Below are 19,031 nucleotides of genomic sequence, written 5' to 3' on the forward strand. Positions count from 1 at the left end.
CAGCGGCAGCGGCGCAAGTTCTCGGGAGCAGCAAGTTGTTCCCGCCTCTCAGGCGTGTCCACGGCCCCGCGGCCCGCACACGCGCTCCGCATCCAGGCGGCGGCGCCAGCGGGGGCGGCAGTGACGGCGCAGAGGCGGCTGCGCTCCGGGCGGCCCGCGCGGCTCCGCTCCCGGCGCTGCCCCCCCCGCCCCCCCGCCCCCCGCCGGCGGCGTGTGCGCGCGCGTGTGCTCGGCCCCGGGGCCCCTGCTCGTCTGCGCGCAGCGCCCAGCCCGCCTCCGGCCCCGCGCGGCTCCGTGGCGCCCGGCAGCCCGGCCCTCCCGCCTGCGAGGCAGCCTGTCACGTGTCAGTATCCGAGGTCGAGATCCAGAGAAAAACGCGCTTCATTCCTCCCACCGCCATACTGTATTTTATACCAAATCTCATTTTTATTCCAACATTTTACTCCCGCTCGGTGAGTACCTTCTCAGTGGCATTCTTGTCCTATTCTTTTTTTTGTCCTTTTTTTTGTTTTTTGTTTTTTTCTTCTTTTTTTTCCACTTCTTTGCTTATTGTTTGTATCTGGGAACGCTGGAGGAGATGGTTTCGAGCCTTTTCCTGAACCAAGTTTTTCTAGCAGGCGATGGGGCCGTGGACGCGGCGAGGTCCCGAGTCCGCGGCGACCGTGCTGCGGAGCGACTCCGGCGAGATGTGCAACTGGTTTTATGGAAAAAGCGATGTGAAGTGTGGTGCCTGTTTTTTCCTTTGTAAAAATATTTTAAAAGCATGTTTCTACCTCTTTTTTTTTTCGCCTACTCTTTTTCTGATAAGATTTTTGGATAGGTGGGATTTTACGCAGTGTTTACAAGTTTGTGGTTTTGCAATACGGGTACAAACCACTGAGCAGTGCCTTTTCCATTTTCTTGGTGCCCTTTTTGGAGCCGGTGAGAACAAATTCGTTTTCCCCCGTTTTTGATAGCCATTGATAACGTGAAACTTTTCTTGCAGCTGGTTACTGGGATTATTTTTAAGCAAAATACTTTTTTTCCCTCCTTTAAATTAACCATGACTTTTGCACATTTGACTTTTTTAAAACCCGAGATAATTTTATGATAGATATCCTGATATCTATATCTATATTACCCCTTCTTCCTGCCCCGCCGCTCCCCTTATATCAATTTTCAAATGATGGCAGTGGAAGGTTTTTCTGGAAAAAAAAAAAATGAAGTGCGGTTTGGTTTCCTTGTCAACGGAGGATGAAGTGAACGGCTGAACAGCTCGCAGCGAGCAGGTACTTGGTCCCTTTGGAGGCGTTTCCCGGGTTTGCAATGGCAGCGCTGGTCCTGGCGAGGACGTGTGTGTGTGTGTGTGTGTGTGTGTGTGTGTGTGTGTGTGTGTGTGTGTGTCTGCGCGCGCCCGCGGTGGGGACAGCCCTGCCAGGCGCTGGGGAGAGTCCCCTGCCTGCGATCCCTCCTGGATGTGCGCAAAACACAGTCCCTCCTCGGCTGCGCCCAGGTCTTCTCAGCGGCTGGCGGCTTCGGCGCCTTGGGCGGCGGCGGGCGGCGGCCGGGACTCAGCACGCCGGGCCCTGTAAGTTCTCGCAGGGCGAGGGCCCTGGGCGCTGCGCAGGCCGGCGGGCGACCCCTGGAAGTACCGGGAAGTGGGGAGGGAGCATCCAGGCAGCATCCTCCCAAGGGGCTGGCAGCTGGCCACAGGGCCAGGCGCTGGGGACCTTTCCAGCTCCCAGAGGATGGCACCAGGCACCAGGCACCAGCCCAGGCGCGCGCGCCCAACTCCGGCTCCTCCTCTTTGCCAGGAGTAAACAAGGCGGGAGGTCTTTCCCAGCCTGGTTGCAGGTTCGGTTCCGAAGGGTGTTGCTGTCTCAGAGCGGCGGTGCTTCCTTTCTCTGGTGTGCGCTTGGGTGCTAAGGACTTGCTGGTGTCTTCCAGGGAATGGGGACACAGTTACTTTCCATGATGCGCAATCGGGTATCATGTTGAGGATGAAACAGTTGGTATTAATGAGACCACTCCCCTAAGGTACAGAATTCTCCATTACTCGAGGTGTAAAGAAACATTGTTGACTCGTTATAGCCACCTGACAGTGGTGCCAAAGGCTTTCCCTTGAGAACCGGGCTGGACAGGTAGGGGTTGGTGATGGCGTTGCTTGTGTCGGTAGCACTGCGCAGTGTTGAGTGAATTCTGTGGAGTTTGTGGTAGTTTGTGACTGTTCTGTTATACGTTTCCAGTGTAAGACTTTTGGGAGATGAACCGGTTGGTAATAAAAAGCCGTTTCGGTACTAAACTCAGTGACAGAATCTGCTGGAAAGCCTGCTTTCCAAATAACTCTGCCGTATGTACTTTAAATCTTAAAATCTGGAGGGTGGCTGGTATTTAAATGACTTGCTTTTGCAGCCTTTATTTTCTTTTTCTAACAAGAAAAGCTCAGCTTAAATTTATCATGTGCATGTAATTTGTATTCTTTTAAAATGAAAAGAAAGAAAGTGAAATATGTTTTATCTCTCAGACTTAGTTTTCTTCTATGTTATCTATAGACTTAAAAACTAATTCCAACACATGGAAGGGCCCATAACAAAGGGGTTAATAACACATGACCACCTTTTCAGGCCAATATTTCTCCAAGTCTTTAACCTGAGTTTGTGGAATGAAAGGTTTTATGCCTGTATTTCTTTACTCCTGGTGCTAATAGAGTTAGGAGTGCAAATGACCGTTTCTCTGGAGAAGATTGAAGTTTATTGAAATATTCAGAGTGCTGTATATTTCTTTATTCACCATGCACTGCCTCATCAGAGGTCTGTAGAAGTCACGGTGCGAGCTGTGTTTGTGCTCCACGCAGCTGTCTCTTAGGAAAGCCCTGTTGCATTGGTAGCAGGGAGAGGGTTCATGTCCCGACTGTAGACGGCCACACTCGACACTGAAGAGGGGAGAACTAAGCCGTGACTGGGATCCTAGGTGAAGCAAGCTTCCAGCGGTGACTTATGTGCATATGTGCTGTGCCTGAGCACATGATGAAAATGTAGTCTTTCATCTGGTTTAAACAACTCACAAAAGCATTTTAAAAGCCACTTGTAACTTTCTGGTTTTCTAAATCATTTTTCTCATAATCATGTGTATAAGTAGAGATGCTCATTCATTTAAAAATGCGAGATAATGCATGTGTACAGTATTTTTTCACAGGTTGCATGCCCTGTAGATCCTTTAGTTCTTTGAACAGAGAGACCGAGTGGGAAGGAAACAACTTGGGTAGTCAAACCAAAACCTTCACTGAGGCGGGTGCTACCGTGTGTGTGTGTGGGGGGGGGGGGGGGGAGGGGTCTCACAGCTGGGGCAGAGCTGAGTTGTACTGTATGATGCATCCCAATGAGATGAAAACCATCGGGGGAGGGAGATGTTCATAGGACTTTACCGTGGGAACACACATGTGCCTGTGCTTTGACATCTGTAAGTAAAAATCATACTGAGAACCTCTGGCCATCTTAGGTTTCCATTGGACACTCATAATGCATTATACAATATGCTTATGTTACACTGCTCTCTGTCACATTCAGATTTTTGTGATTTCCTCCTCCGTGGATCATATTGGTCATTCTACAGCTGTTGATACTGGCCACCTCTTCTGTGAGTTCTTTGGTTTAAAATCTCTGAGTGCAGCCCCCTGTAGTTAGCACCGCCTACTGGCTTGTCAAGGGAAACAACCCTGTTCTTTCATTCAGCTAGCAACCCACCCATTGATTCTGGACAACTTAATCCTGTGGATAATTCCCAGCTGCTCACAGAAAGAGAGAAATATATTTTGCAGGGAGAGAGGGCTTGGAAGGTGAAGGTGGGAGGCGAGGGAAAGGAAATGTAAATTAAATTGGCTGTTGGACCATTAACTGACCTCAAGTATTGTATTACCTGAATTTTGATAAAGAAATAATCAGAAACTTAAAGCAATTGTTAAATGTCCTGGAAGTATAAAAATGTTCCAGGAACTCTTATGGCATGCCACAATTTGCACTTTAAAAAAAATCCTGGATTACTGAATTAATTTCACAGTATCTGCCTCAGTCTTAACATTGCAGAGAAAGGAGACGTTTATCGGAGTCCTGTCTAGAATGCCTGGTCTGTCCAATGATTTTTAAATGAAGAAATGTTCAGCATTAATAGTAAACATTTAGTTATTTCTTATATATATCCTTACATGGCTATAAGCAAGCAAGCAGCACACTGATTTTTATCTTGGTAAGCATGAAGCTCAACTGTTTTTATATATAAGGGGGGAAAGTTTGAAACACACATTCATAAAGGCACTCATGTTTACAAATGACAAATTTCATCTTTTGAAAAGATGGTTGGTTTATTTTCTCTAATTTTTATGAAAGGTGAGTGGTTAAAAGAATTCTAATTTATGTAAACAAATGGTACCTTTAAAATATAAAAAGAATGGAATTGAAAGATAATACACATACATTTGATATACAAAAAAAAAATATATATATATATATATATATATATATATATATTGTCCTAGTTGAAAAAATTATACACTATGAGGGTAACTTTTCTTAAGTAAAATAGCCATTTTTTGAGGCAGCTAGATGAAGTGAGGGGAAAAGCCCCGCGTCTGTTACAGTCAGAGAGCCTTCTGCTAGGGGCAGTGTGGTCTCCTTGCTCACTGCTTACTGGCAGCGTAAGCAACTAATTAAACTTGTGCACCCAAACAAACAAAACTCGACGTGGAGAGCAGAAGAGAACTTGATATTTAGGATTGTTTACATGATCAACAGAAAATTGAAGAAAATATTTCAATTACAATTTAATTTATTCTCCTCTCTGACTTTTAAACACTTTTATTTTAAAATAGTGATTAGCTGTGACGTAAAAACCAAACCAAACCACAGTTATATCTCCACTTTTATCACATTGCCATTGAGTAAATCATATTTTGTGCATAAAAAAACTGAGTTATTAATGGATTTTATTTTTAAACTACTTTGGCAGGCTCTGGAAAGTAATAAAAACCTAATTTTAAAAAATCTTCACTGATCCTAATATTATTGTTACTATTTCCTTATTGTTTATTATTATCATTTGATACTTACACTGACTTGCACAAATCTTTTTAAAATCCCATTCTTTATAATTCAGTGTGATTTAAAAAAATGTAATACATTTCTCTTCAGTAATTGACAATGGCAACATTACCATTCACATTAATGACAAAGGAGGCCAGTTACCTCTCCTACACCATGATTTTGAGAACAGTAACTGTTATATAAAATTTAAGTAATAGCTAATTTCTGAGTGGAACAAAACTAGCTACACATTTAGCAAGTCAAGTATGATGTCAATATTGTATTCTTCACCATTCTCCTTTTTATTATTAAATTTTCCTGCAGAATACATATATCTAACCCAGCTATTACCAGTTTTAGTAGTGTTGCTTATTCGCATAGCTTTTTATTTTGAAGGACATCTCAGGGAGTTTATTTTTTGTTGTTGCTCATTTGTTTTGTTAGACTTCTGTTAAATAACAAATGTACATATGGAAAACAGATTTTGTGTTTTTCCAATGCTGCCCTAAATTTAAAGCTTCTGTTTCTCTGTTTTTACATTCTCTCGCTCTTTTTCTGGGGCTGAATCCTGGAAAGGGTAGAGGTGTTGATGCAGTGTTTTCTAAGCTCTCCTGGCTGCAGAGAGGGCAGAGGGGGAACCAGAGTTGCTGGTTAGGATAAACGTGCTCTAGCCTGTCTGCCCTTGGAGACCGCTGTGGGGCCAAGGCTTCCAGACGGACTCCTTGGGCATGTGTAAGTGTAACAGGAGGCAAAAGCACAGTAGGAGCACGGGACCCTGTCCTGTTCTCTGACAGGTGCCTTGGGCATCACTAAGCACCCGCGTTCTAAAGAAGCACGAGAGGTTTATTTGCATAAATCCATTTCATGCCCGGCCTGCATGGCTCGGTGGTTGAGTGTCCACCTCTGAACCAGGAAGTCATGGTTCCCTACTGGTCAGGGCACATGCCTGGAGTGTGAGCTCGATCCCCAGTAGGGGGCGTGCAGGAGGCAACAGGTCAAGGATTCACTCTCATCATTGATGTTTCTATCTCTCCCTCTCCCTTTCTCTCTGAAATCAGTAAAAATATAGTTTTAAAAATCCACTTCATAAAATTACACTTAACTCATTAATTAACACCCTCTTTTCTTAGAATTACACAGTGGAATATTTGGTCTAAACTTAAACAGTGGACATTAATTGCATTCATACACAATCCATGTGTTTGAGGAACACGTTTGTACACACTGGTAGCCACCTGCTTGATGATCATAGTGGCAACAGATTCGGGCCATTTGGAGGGTGTGAGCGGGGCGGGGTGGGGGGAGGGAAAGGCATTTCCTATGATGTCTGGGGAGAGGAAAGCAAAGGACCAAGGTCGCCTGCTGTGCCACGTGGACGCACTTCCGTTTACACTTCCTGTGTGTCGGTGCCATCATCACTATTTATATTTCCGAGGAGACAGAGACTGGGAGAGCGGTGTCATGTACTCGCAGCTGCACAGGAGGTCGAGGGACGAGTCACGGGACTGTCTGACCCGACCTCGTGTTTGTTTTGTTTCTCTTAAAATGAAACAACTGCTCTTCATTTACTCTTCATCCATTATTTCAAATGACTGGATCTTGGCAGGTTTTCACATCTTCTCGGGAGGGGCCGTGGGTGCGCCGCGGCCAGGGAGACAGATGGGTCCCTGCCCGCAGAGGCTGTGCAGAGGCCGGGAAGCACTCCGCAAATATTTACTCGCCACGCACGCACAGAATGTAATCTCCGCTCTGGAAGTGTTTGCTGTTGATGTGGAAAATTAGTCTTTCGCACAAGGAAAGCGAACAGCCAATTCCTCCTATCGCGGCCGCTCTATAAATAGAGGTGTTTCTGTCTCCCCACATCTCACCGGCCTCACCTCCACCTCAGATTTCTCCAGGACACGTGCTTGGCTGTGCTGTTTTCCCAGCTCACTTTATCTGTTCCTTAATCAAACGAAACACACGAAACTACATGATATTATTTTAGCATGCTGTTTCCAATGGCCACTTGAGATGCGTGGAAACATATTTTATTATTGAATTGTTTCTCGGGAACTTGAGAAAGGGACTATTTTTCAATAAAGATTGGGCAGCGTAAACCACAGGGGAGGCCGGGTGCGTGAGGGTTGGGAGAAGACAGTGAGTTTGCAAGTCCACAAATCTGCGGGTGTGGAGGCCACGGCGGAGCGCTGAGATTTGGAATCGGAATCTCCTGAAATCAGTGGCATAAAACAAAGAATATCGAGAAAGCAAGACTATCTAGAGGAGAGTCTTTTGGTTGGGGCGGGAGAAGGGGTCAGTTTTGACATGTCACTCATTTGAATTCTGACATTGCCTCCTGGCTAAAACCACTGATGTACCATTGACATCCAGGTCCTGAGCTGACAACACACAGGCAGACTCTGGAAGGCAGTACAGAATCATCTGCATTGCACTTAGGAGGGAGGAGCTCACCCGAAGGCAAAATTTTGGAAAACAGTATTTTTCTGAGTGGAGGTAGAAGAAGCCAGTTAAAGACAGAAAAAGAGAATCAGGAGGCTAGCCACTGAATTAGTTTCAAGAGTGAGTTCCAGAATGTTGGCATGATGGGTAGTTGTGAAGGGGTGGGCACCTCTTAGAGAGGAAGGAAAAGGAATCGGTTCATTCGTTAAGTAAATATGTCCTCTGCTCAGCCCTGTGCTGGAGAAACAAGCAGGTTGGGTGGAAACACCTCCCACCAGGAGCCGCCTCAGGCCCTCGCCCTGGGCTCTCTCAGATAAGGGAGAGCTCAGAGGTTGCGGTGAAATGGTTTGGGGCCAGGGCCTTAGGGGATGTAGAAGATTCTATAGGAAGATTCCCATAAGGAGGAAGTTGACAACATTAACAGACCTTTGTGGTCACATTAGCACCATCTGGAGCAGCACTGGGAGCACGACTCAGCTGTCTGTAATCTGAAGGGGACAGCAAACAAGGATGTTTACTTATTAGGACATTAGCAAGGCTGCGGATGTCAGACTGGAGGGAGTATTTGTCGAAAAGCCAGGGCAGGGACCAGGGCTGGGAAGGCCACACAGCCTGAAGTTCATGAGGGAGGTGCAGGAAGGGGTGGTTTGGGTCAGGGTAGAATATTCTGTTTCCGGATTTTGAAAGTGGAGCAGAGTCTAATGAAGAACAAATTCTAGACTTTGGGAAGCTCCTGGAGCTGCCGACTGCTGAGAAGTCCATGTTGTGAGGGAAGCTGAGAGTTAAAGGGCAGTTTAGAGAAAGAGTTTTAAAAACCTGTCATAGGATGAGAGGGGGAAGGTAGAAAGGAAAAGTTAAAAACATAGACTGGAAGTTTCAATGACATTCCTGCAGGTTTAGAACCAACTGCCCTAAGGAAGCTCCCGGCAGGTGTGTAGTAGCTGCTGTTGCTGCTGGTCCCCTCGTTAGGGCTGGCCCTGCCCTTTCCCACGGGCAGAGCACCCCTCTGACCCCGGCTGACTGCTAAGCAAACGCTGGTCATATTGGGCCCCATCTTTGTAACACCCGGGAAGCATCTGTTGTTCTACCAGGCCCCAATATCTGGGAGGAAATGAAGGATGAGACAGGGGCATGCCGACAGTGTTTGTGGGATGGCTGAGCGGAGATCTGGACCCCAGCCTGCGTCACCACGCCCGAATGACACCCGCGCCTTGGTTAGAGATGGAGAAGCAGAGATGCTCAGCCTTGCGCATCGCGGGGCAGGTCTAAGGAGACAGTGTTTCCTTTCCTGCTGCCAGAGGGCCCGGCCCGTTCCTGTCCTCAGATTCTCCGGTCTTTTTGCGCTGGGCATAGTTGTAAACTTTTGAGAATTTCTTTGTTCATCCATATGTTGGGAAACTGCGTTTTAGGAGATTTAAAAAGATGGGAAAGGAGACAAGACACTGGACCTCTCTCGGGAACTGAGTCTACTTGGGGGAGGAAAGGTGCATGTGAGAAATGGCGGTGCATGGAGCTTTGCCAGCTAAGGAGAGGGGGTTGCTTGTGGTTACGTAGAGCATGAAGGCACTTGAAAACTCGTGACTGCAATGCCTCTCCTCTCCAGTGACGTGCAAAGGTCCCGAGGTTGGGAGATTTGACAGTATTCTCCTAACATTGTGTCCAAAGTCCAGAATACATGAGAGCAGATGGGGGCTGTGTGTGGCAGGAAAAGCGAAAGGGCCAAGGAAGAAGACAGACAACAAGATGTAGAGGTGGCTTCCATAAGAAATCGGAGATGAACAGGAATGACAGGTTTTTGAAGAAAAAAGAGGTTGTCAGTAAAGAGGAATGAGTAATAGGAGTACGTGACTTTGTGTCACATTCATTTTATGGCGTAATATCAAGTCCATGGTTTGAGAGAATAAATTTTGTCTCAGAATACATTGAGATTACTTAAAATTACAAATAAAAATATTGTGTTAGAAACTCGTAAAGACTGTAAAAACATAGAGCATGAGTTCAGGGTCTCTACGCTTTTAGATTTTTTATGTGGACAACAATGTACACTATTCCCCCCTTATCCCTGAGCCATATGTTCCAAGACCCCCAGGGGATGCCTGAAACTGTGGACAGTACCTAAATACCATGCTCTTTCCTATGCATACATACCTATGACATAGTTTAATTTATAAGTTAGGCACAGTGAGAGAGTAACAATAACCAATAATAAAATAGAACCGTCATAGCAATATACTACCATTACCATTATGTGAATGGCTCTGGGCCACTATTAATAAAGTAAGGGTGACTTGGACACAAGCTCTGCGATGTCGTGGCAGGTGATCTGATGACTAGGACCCTGCTAGTGACTATGGGCAGTGACCAGACAGGTGACTGGCCTGAGCATATACAGCGTGGAGACAAGAGAGGGACAGGGCAGGCCACCGTATGCTTCTTTAAATCCTGTAGAAAACATTTAATAAGTAAAATGAAGTAGTTGACATCCATTTTCATAATGTTTCATGTAACCCAGTATCATAAATGATCATTTCAGCATGTAGTCGATTTAAACTAGTCTTTAAATATTCTACATTTTTTGTACTCAGCCTTAGAAACCCAGTTTGTATTTTACGTGGACAGCAGAACTAGCCTGGTTTCGAGAACTGGGTTGTCGCATGTGCTGGTGGCAGAGGGTTCAGAAGTCTCAGCATGTGTCATGTTTTAAATTCTTTTTGGCATCTCATTCCTTACTAGAAATTAGCCAAGATACATTTCTAAAATGCCCTCTGATTGTTGCAGTTTTAGCTTTCACTTTGTATTAAGAATTTAAACTGACATCCAATGAAGTTCATTTTTTGCTAAAATGTGATCCCAAAATCCGGTCGATTGGCTCAGCAGTGTTAAAATTTATCCAATAAGTATTTCTTGAAAATGCGCCTTTACCACTCGGTGTGTCCTGAGAGCTTTCTGTGTGTGTGTGTGTCGGGGGGAGGGGACGCAGGTTCAGTCCACAGCAGCCTTTCTTTGATGTTGGGCATCTTCTCTGGCTGACAGGATGCGCGTTGACACTTCAGAATGTCTTCCAGGTGGTGGGCGCCCTCAGATAATCTCAGTAGACAGGGACTGACTGTGGCCACCGCGGCTCCTGCCAGCCTAAGTGTCTCCGGGAGAAATGAACAGGATGAGGGAGACCACAGGGCTGGAAGCCTTTGCTTGAAGCCCTGTCCTTTTCAGGAGGTGAGCACTGATCTGTTTGTGTTTAAATTGGGGGAACTTATAACCTAAAGTTTTTATATCTGCACACCCCCTCCAGCACATATGCAAGATATTAAAGGAGATGCCATCGCCGCTGTGACCTGGAGGGTTGACACTTCAATATTCCTTGATGTCCAGCGAAGTGTTGGACAAGTAACCTAAATTCAATACACCTTTGGGGGGCAGGGTGGATGCCAGAAATAGCATTGCTTTTCTAAAACACTAAGTTGGCAATTCAGAGAACAAAGGAAAAACCTATGACTTCAAGGCATTGTGTGTGTGTGTGTGTGTGTGTGTGTGTGTGTGTGTGTATGTGTATCTGTCTTAAATAGTGTGGTCTGAGAGGAGGAAGAAATAGCAAATGATACATTCTAAATAATTTGGCAATCCCATGATGCATAGGGCATGTCTGTTAGGGCTGCCAAAACACAATGTTGCTGCCGGGACAGCAGACTTTTCCTTTCTTATGGTTTTGGAGGCCAGAAGTCCAAGGTCGAGGTGTCATGTGCAGAGGCCTCTGTCCTTGACTCGCGGCGGCTGCTTCCTGCTGAGGTCTCATGTGGCCTTTCCTCTGCGTGCACGTACTTGGTGTCACCATCTCCCCTTGGATCAGGGCCAACACATATGACCTCATTTACCCTAAGTACCTCTCCACGGGCCCATCTCCAAACCTAGGCACATGCTGAACTGTTGGAGTCAGGACTTGAACATGCGAATCGGGGGGAACACAGTTCAGGCTGTAATGGGTGTGGACTAGGCTGAGTCCCTTGGGAAATACTCTGTGAACGGTGAATGCGTCACAGTGCCAGCTGTTAAGGCGTTAGCAGTGCTGGGTGGGACAGGGTGGAACATGTGTGGCTTGAGTGTGTGGGTGGCCTGGATGTGACTCTGGCCTGGCTCGCGTACCTAAAATCAGGTGAGCTCCTTGGAGTAGCTGGGAGTGTGCTCTTGACTCAGTCGCTCAATAGCTACTCACTTTAAGAGGGCACTTTTCATATTAGAAAAAGTAATTATTTCATCAGGACTACATACGTGAGACACTGGAGATACCGTTCAGTGGGCACGCGTGATTAAGGGTTGAATTAATGGCGTAAACGTTCAATTAGAGAACAGTAAGAATGGAGCGTTTCAAGTGAGGCCGTTAGGGTGTCGGTGGGTGCTCTGGGGCGAGGCCAGGGATGAGGAGGAGCTTGGAAGGACCTCCGAGGGATGTGGACATGAGCTGGTGGAGATGAATATGGAGGGACTGGGAGGAAGGCCGGGCGGGCAGTGGTAGCGTTTATGTTCTAGCAGCTGTGCCCGACGTCAGGGGGTCCAAGCGAGCAAACCCACGCACATTGTATGGTTCTGGGGAAGCTGATCAAGAACAAGTTCCAATTCACGATTTAAAAAGTTTATCATACATTAAATTTGTTAGCCTGTTATGGGGATGGAAGATTTTAGCCACAGAATCCTGTTAGCTCCTAGTGAATCTAGATCAAGATTGTATTGGCTGCATGAAGCTCCCACTCCTTTGAGACTTTTGCAATGTTCTGTTTTGATTTCAGATTGGAGACTCTGGCTGTGCCCTGTGCACACATGCATAATAATAATAATAAATGGAAGTTTTAGAAATATTGCAATTATATCACCTCCTCCCCCAAAAGCTGTGCATACAAGATATTATTAGGAGACTATTTGTCAGGAGGTGTCTTTTGTTTGTTTGTTTTTTAATCTTTATTGTTGAAAGTATTACATATGTCCCATTTTCCCCCCACTGACCTTATCCAGCCCACCCCTGCCCTCTGCCCTCCCCCCCCCCCCGCCCCAGGCCCTCACCACCCCACTGTCTGTGTCCGTGGGTCATGCATATGTGCATGCAAGGTCTTTGGTTGATGACCTCTCACCCACCCTCCCTCCCCTGCCTTCCCTCTGAGATTCACCACTCTGTCCCATGCTTCCAGTCTCTGGATCCTTTTGACAATCCCTGATGCCCCACAATTAGCGTCCGGATTTCAGAGCTCACTTACCCCTGACAGCAGCACAGAACTGGGCACGGGGGGAGTCTCCTTCCATTGGCACTCGTGGCCCAGGCTCCATCTGCGCAGCCTCCGCTTTCTGTCAGGGAGTGGACGAAGCGCGTCCCTCCAACCGGACGGGTCTGGTCTCCAGTCCTGGCTTGCGTGCCGACCTCAGGAAACTGCCTTTTGTCATCGGGAAAATGGGGATCTGGCCGTAACTCCTTTGACAACACCCCCCCCCCCCTGCAGTGTTTTCAACCAATGACGGCATCTGTCTCTTCACTCAGTGTCCCTCCATCTGAGGCAGAGTCAACTGGGAGGTTGTCAGGCATCTCAGTGCCCTGGCCACACTGTGACCACAGTCTAAGACTCAGATCCCCGGGGGTTTAAGGTGTCCTTGGAATTCTGTATATTACACTTTGCCTTTTAAAGCCACTATTGGGATGGACACCAATCCTGTAATCCCATCAGGTAGCTCAAGACATTACAGAGTAGATCAAGCATTTGGTGTGGTGCTCCAGCACCTTGCCACCCCAACTCTGTGTGTCTGCATGTATATGCCAGTGTGGGTTCCAATATAATGACCGTTTCAAGATCTGCAGCTACCCTTGTGTGTACAATATGATGCTTCTATGTATTTCTTATTTGGTTTTGGTTGACAACTTACATGCTATTACTCAGAATTAATCAGCTAATTTTTTCATATGGCCACCCCCCCCCCAGGTATTATTATTATTATTATTTATTTATTTTTTTTAATCCTCACCAGAGGAGGATATTTCTTCCATTGATTTCTAGAGAGAGCGGAAGGGAGGGGAGAGATAGAGAGAGAGAAAGAGAGAGAGAGAGAGAGAGAGAGAGAGAGAGAGAGACATTGACATGAGAGACACATCGATTGGCTACTTCCCACACCTGTCCTCATTGGGGCTAGGGAACCTGCAACCAAGGTATGTGCCCTTGACTGGAATCGAACCCTGGATCCTTCAGTCCTTGGGTGGACGCTGTAACCACTGAGCACACCAGCTAGGGCAAAGCCATTTACTAAGGAGGAGGGGTGTCCGCATCAGTAGAATGAGTGTGTCTCTGGGGCCAACCACTTTGGATTGACAACACACCCCTCAGGATAGATATTTCCATTTAAAAAATCAGCCTCGCCGAAACCGGTTTGGCTCAGTGGATAGAGTGTCGGCCTGCGGACTGAAGGGTCCCGGGTTCGATTCCGGTCAGGGGCATGTGCCTGGGTTGCGGGCATATCCCCAGTGGGAGATGTGCGGGAGGCAGCTGATCGATGTTTCTCTCTCATCGATGTTTCTAACTCTCTATCTCTCTCCCTTCCTCTCTGTAAAGAATCAATAAAATATATTAAAAAAAAAAAAATCAGCCTCACTTCCTTGTATTCAGTCTAGTTTTATAGACTCAGAATTATACAAGCTTAAGCATAAATATACATATATGATGTGCATATATACATACATGGATATGTACATATGTATATATATACATATATGCAATGTATAGTTATATAAACAATTAAGAAGACAAATTGATGCACATATAAATTTTCAATCACTTACATTATCTCCCAGCATCTCCACATTGACAGTGGAGCCTTTAAGTCTTGATGTGGCATTTTGGCGCATCACCCATGTGACTCAGCACTTTGCAGACTTGTCAGAATGGGTGTTTTTCAGCAGCATCCTGACATCCTGCAAGGCTTCCTTGGTGCAGGGACCACGTGGCTGCTTGTCTTTTCCATCAGTGGCTCAACCACAGGAACTGGGTGTCATTAACCTCCAAAAGCTACAAGAAGGCTACCGTGATGTAAACAAAACTCCTGCAGTCACAAGGGCCCAAGGGGAAATGAGTGTAGCTCACCCGCCTTTTTTGTTTTGGTCGTTGGCAGAATCCAAGCCTTAAGTTCATGGCCACTAAGAGTGTACTTCATCTACTTCATCGCTTCATCGTCTGCTGACCGTTTCTATTACATTTTATTCTCACACACTTAAAACGAGTATTATGCTGAGTGAAATAAGCCAGTCAGAGAAAGACAAGCATCACATGATCTCACTCATTTGTGGAATCGAATGAACAAATCAGACAAGCAAACAGATCCAGAGACATGGAAGCATGGAACAGACTAACAGATCTCAGAAGGAAGTGGGGGAGAGATTATCCAGAGAACTTATATGCATAACCCATGGACACAGGCAGTAGTGCAGTAGGCCTGGGCCGGAGGGAGGGAGGGGTGTTGGGAAGGAGGGGGTCAATTGGGGGAGAGAAGGGGACACCTGAAATACTTTTAAAAAGGAGACTGTACTGATCCTGCTGGAAAGAGAGACACGCGCACCTGGTCAATCGGGCGAGGTCCCGCCCATCACAGCAGGCAGTCTCGTGCCCTTGAGGTGCGGCAGGCGCGGCCCCTGGACGAGGACATGTCACTCCAGTCACTGATGCAGCTGTAGCGAGGAACCTGCCCTTGTGTGTGCTGCTCCAAAGCTGCTTTTTGCCTCGCTGCGTCTCCCCTGCCCACGGTCACCAAGGAGCATCCATGCGATTCCCAGCACCTGCTGTGCGCCAGGCCTTCCATAGTCACTGAGTGGGTCCACAGGGTCCCTGAAAGATTGACACTTATTATCCCCATTTTACAGATGGTGGACCTGCTGCCCGTCACTCAGCAGGTGGCAGCGCAGATCTGCACCTGTGCCTGTCTGAGTGGCTGCCTGGCCTCTCACTCCCACAACACACTGTCCATCCTCACCGCCTGGGCTCCTGAAGATCCCCAGAGAGTTCCCGGAGCCCCTGAGTCAGCTCTCTAACAACTCGCCTTGATTTGAAATTCACAGCAACTGGCTTCCCAGCCACAGCTTGGACTGGGGCCTAAATGGTCTATTGAGTGCATAACTGACGGTAGGACGGCCGTCTTCTCCATCAAGCTCCTGAATAGTGATGTAATTAGACCAGTGCCAACTTCCTCCAGCGATGTTTTCATCGTCTGGTGATTAGATTACAATGTCAATGATTAGCAGGCATCGTTTCCCCACTCTAAGCAATAAGAAACTCTCTCTTCTGAGTTTGGATATGGCTGTGGGGTTAATCCAGTAACTGCCTGCACCTTGATCCAGAATTATGTACTGATGGGCGGTGGTGAAGCCATGAAATTCAGGAACAGGCTTTGTGGGCAGACACCAAGACTGCGATGATTTGATACAGCGTGTGTGAGTGTTAGCACTAGTCAGAAGCCTGTGGAAGTATATTTAGAATTCTTGGAGCTGAAGAACCATCTCAAGCAAAAAAAAAAAAGAAAAAAAAAACAACTATGGGGACAGTATAATCAAATAAAAATATTATCAAAACTTGTCCTTTGCCAGCTGCCTTCTAAACACACAGTGCACGCCGTCTCGGTGAGGCACCTGCGCTTCAGGAAGGGAAGCCCAGCTCACAGCGGCAAGGCAGGGCTGCAGCTCAGGCGCTTGCTTTCCAGATTCCATGTTTTATTAAAAAACAACAAAACCAGCTTTCTGGAGCTATCATGGACGTATGAAAATGTACGCGTTTAGTGTGTAAGCCTGCTCTCTGGATAGAGGTGTGTGTTAGGAAATGATTGGCTCAATCAGCTCATTCACACCCCCGGAGCTCTGTGCTCTCAGCACCGTGGAGTCCGTCTCGGGAAACCTCCTGTAGCTGTAAATGTGGTTCTAAGTAGAAACTGCAGATTTAATTTACACGAGGATTTCCAGTGCGGAGGTGAATCGCTCTGCTTGTTGTAAATTTGAATACAAATGATATTTTCCACGAATTGGTGTTTCCTGACGAATAAAGTAAGTTTAACCTCTTGCACATTGTGTGTTTACAGGAGAGATGTGGCCCTGGCCTCCTCTGCCGGCTTCCAGTTCTCTCTGTTGTACAGACTCCCGAGCCTTTCCGGGGCAGGAGGTGATGTGCTCCTCCCAGCCCTCCGTGCTGTGGAAGCAGGCATCATTTTCCAGATCTGGTTCTCGGGAAATGAATCACAGGGCCATGCAGTGAGCAGCACAGTCAAGAGCGGTGGCTCTGAGCTGAGAATGGGAATACGCCTTGGGTCTCCAGACGGGCAATGCGATTGCATCACATCAGTGGTGATGACGCAGTTCAAGGCTTCAGAGAACAAGGTTTCTGGTTTCCATAGCGATGTGCGGAGCTGCAGGTGGGCAGGTGGCAGAAGGAGGTGCAGGAGATGTGAGACTGCACACACAGGCATGTTCCCTTTCAAAACAAGACATTTTAGTTTCCAGAAATAGGCCCTATGAAGGCACAGATGTGTGCTTGGAAAAGATTTGTCATCTCTCAAACAGGCTTTTCTTCCACCATCTTTTCATATTTTGAAACAATTTTTGGCCGTTTGTATCATGATGAAGTTCACAAGAGATTTCGTATGTAAGAGAAGTGACATTGCAGTAGTAACTAAGTAATGACATTGAGTTCTCCATTTATTTCAGTTTACCAAACAAAGTAGATTTCTTTTAACCTCTAGAAATTACTCTTTACAGCATACCTCAGGAATTACCTTTGTTCCCTGTCCTTATTTTCTGGTTTGTTCTCAGAATCCTATACAATAAAAGGCTAGAATGCAAATCGACCGAACAGCAGAATAGCCGGTCGCTATGATGCGCACTGATCACCAGGGGGCAGATGCTGAACACAGTAGCTGCCCCCTTGTGGTCATTGCACCAGGAGCCAGGCTTATGGCTGGGAGCCTCTCACGCCTCCACAGCAGCGCTAAGGATGTCCAACTGATGGCTTAGGCCTGGGAGTGGGCCTAAACCGCCAATCAGACATCCTCCAAGGGCTCCCAGACTGCAAGAGGGTGCAGGCTGGGCTGAGGGGATGACCCCCCCGCCTCCCCTGTGTGCATGGATTTTGTGCACTGGGCCTCCCGTATGTAGAGATATAATTGGTAACTGCCTTATTGTTTTAAAAATAGATTTCTGCATGTAATAAGAAGTTATTTTATGTTTAAATTGATTGTTATTTTGAAAATATGCATCATATTTTTATTTAAAGGATCTCTGTTTTTCTTAAATTTATTTTATTTGGAAGAACTAGGTTACATTTTTCTTTAAAAGGAAATTATGATTGTGTGTGTGTGTTTTATAAAAGTAATCACTTAAAAGCAGTGACACAAAATACATATTAAAATCAACTTTCATAAATTCATATTTGTCATTTTCAGGATAAACCCCTGGCATGAATTTTATGTTTCCCATTCATTACTCTTTAAGAAGTATAGTAATTACATATCTGTATTTGGATTCTATCCTCAGGATTGTATGAGAATGTTCAAAATTGACACACAGCCACTATGGAGAGTTATGTATGGAATAATTAGCAAAGTATGTGTCATAAATGCCCTCAATATATCATGTTAGCTTAAGACTAATTTCCTTATAAATGTAAATATGGACTTTTCACTGATATCATTGAAAATTCAATGAAAAAGATGTTCAACAGTTTTAATTTTAAAAATTGTGTTATTGTTAGCTTCCCCATTTTTATTTTGAAATTATTAACACTACTTCTATTTGCTTTGTCTTTGAGTAATTTAATTTGCTATGGCTGTGATCCATCATTGTTACCAGTATGTCACAATACTTTAGGCGAATTATTTACAGAATATGCTAAATGCAGTCATGTTACAGTTATTACCCTTGGGTGGAAAAGATAAGGCATGATAATCACCCAGCAGGTATATCAACTTTGAATAATGAAAATTGATAAGTTGCATATGAGAAATTTGTATCATTTCATATACATGAAATAGGCAGTAGAACTGTGGGTATGTTTTCATAGTCAAATTTTCCTTCTAGTAGTTGGATGCATTTATACAAAGTGAGAAATGTGTCTGTGCTTTATCACTTTTATACAAACTAAGTATAGGCAATACTATGATCACAAATGCAATCACACACTTAACAAAAATCCCACCAAAACTATTTAACTGAAGCTTTCCAAAATAGGCAATAATAATTTATTTTGCTTTTTAGTTGTGTTAAATATAGTGAAAGAGTAATTAATATTACTTATCATAACTGCCATAACATATATATCTACCTGTGTGTGTGTGCTCACGCATGCACGTACACACACACACACACACACACACACACACACACACGGCAAGAATTATTTGAGGCATTTTTGTGAATTGCGTATTAATTCCAGGACAAAACAAGTGTTGTGATTGAATCGGTGCCTCTCAGCACGCTGTGTTCCGTCAGAGCTGGTGAGGGCTCTGCCAGGCGGTGGAAACAAGAGGGGCACTGGC

The 19,031-nt window shown here is 45.7% G+C and overlaps 1 protein-coding gene across 3 annotated transcripts in view; it reads left to right on the forward strand.

The window, feature by feature from the left end:
• The first annotated feature begins 250 nt into the window (after positions 1 to 250).
• Positions 251 to 19,031, forward strand: part of RALYL (RALY RNA binding protein like) — a 571,820-nt gene continuing 553,039 nt past the window's right edge. Inside the window, exon 1 of one of the 3 annotated variants that reach the window (XM_036337432.1) lies at positions 251 to 452. The gene's annotated coding sequence lies outside the window, so the exon portion shown is untranslated. Of the gene's footprint in view, positions 453 to 1,244; positions 1,269 to 1,423; positions 1,568 to 19,031 lie in introns of those variants that run through there. The other 2 variants (XM_036337429.1, XM_036337428.1) reach the window with 2 other exon arrangements.

Source organism: Myotis myotis, unplaced genomic scaffold, assembly GCF_014108235.1.
Source record: "Myotis myotis isolate mMyoMyo1 unplaced genomic scaffold, mMyoMyo1.p scaffold_m19_p_16, whole genome shotgun sequence".
In the NCBI taxonomy this organism is placed as follows: domain Eukaryota; kingdom Metazoa; phylum Chordata; class Mammalia; order Chiroptera; family Vespertilionidae; genus Myotis; species Myotis myotis.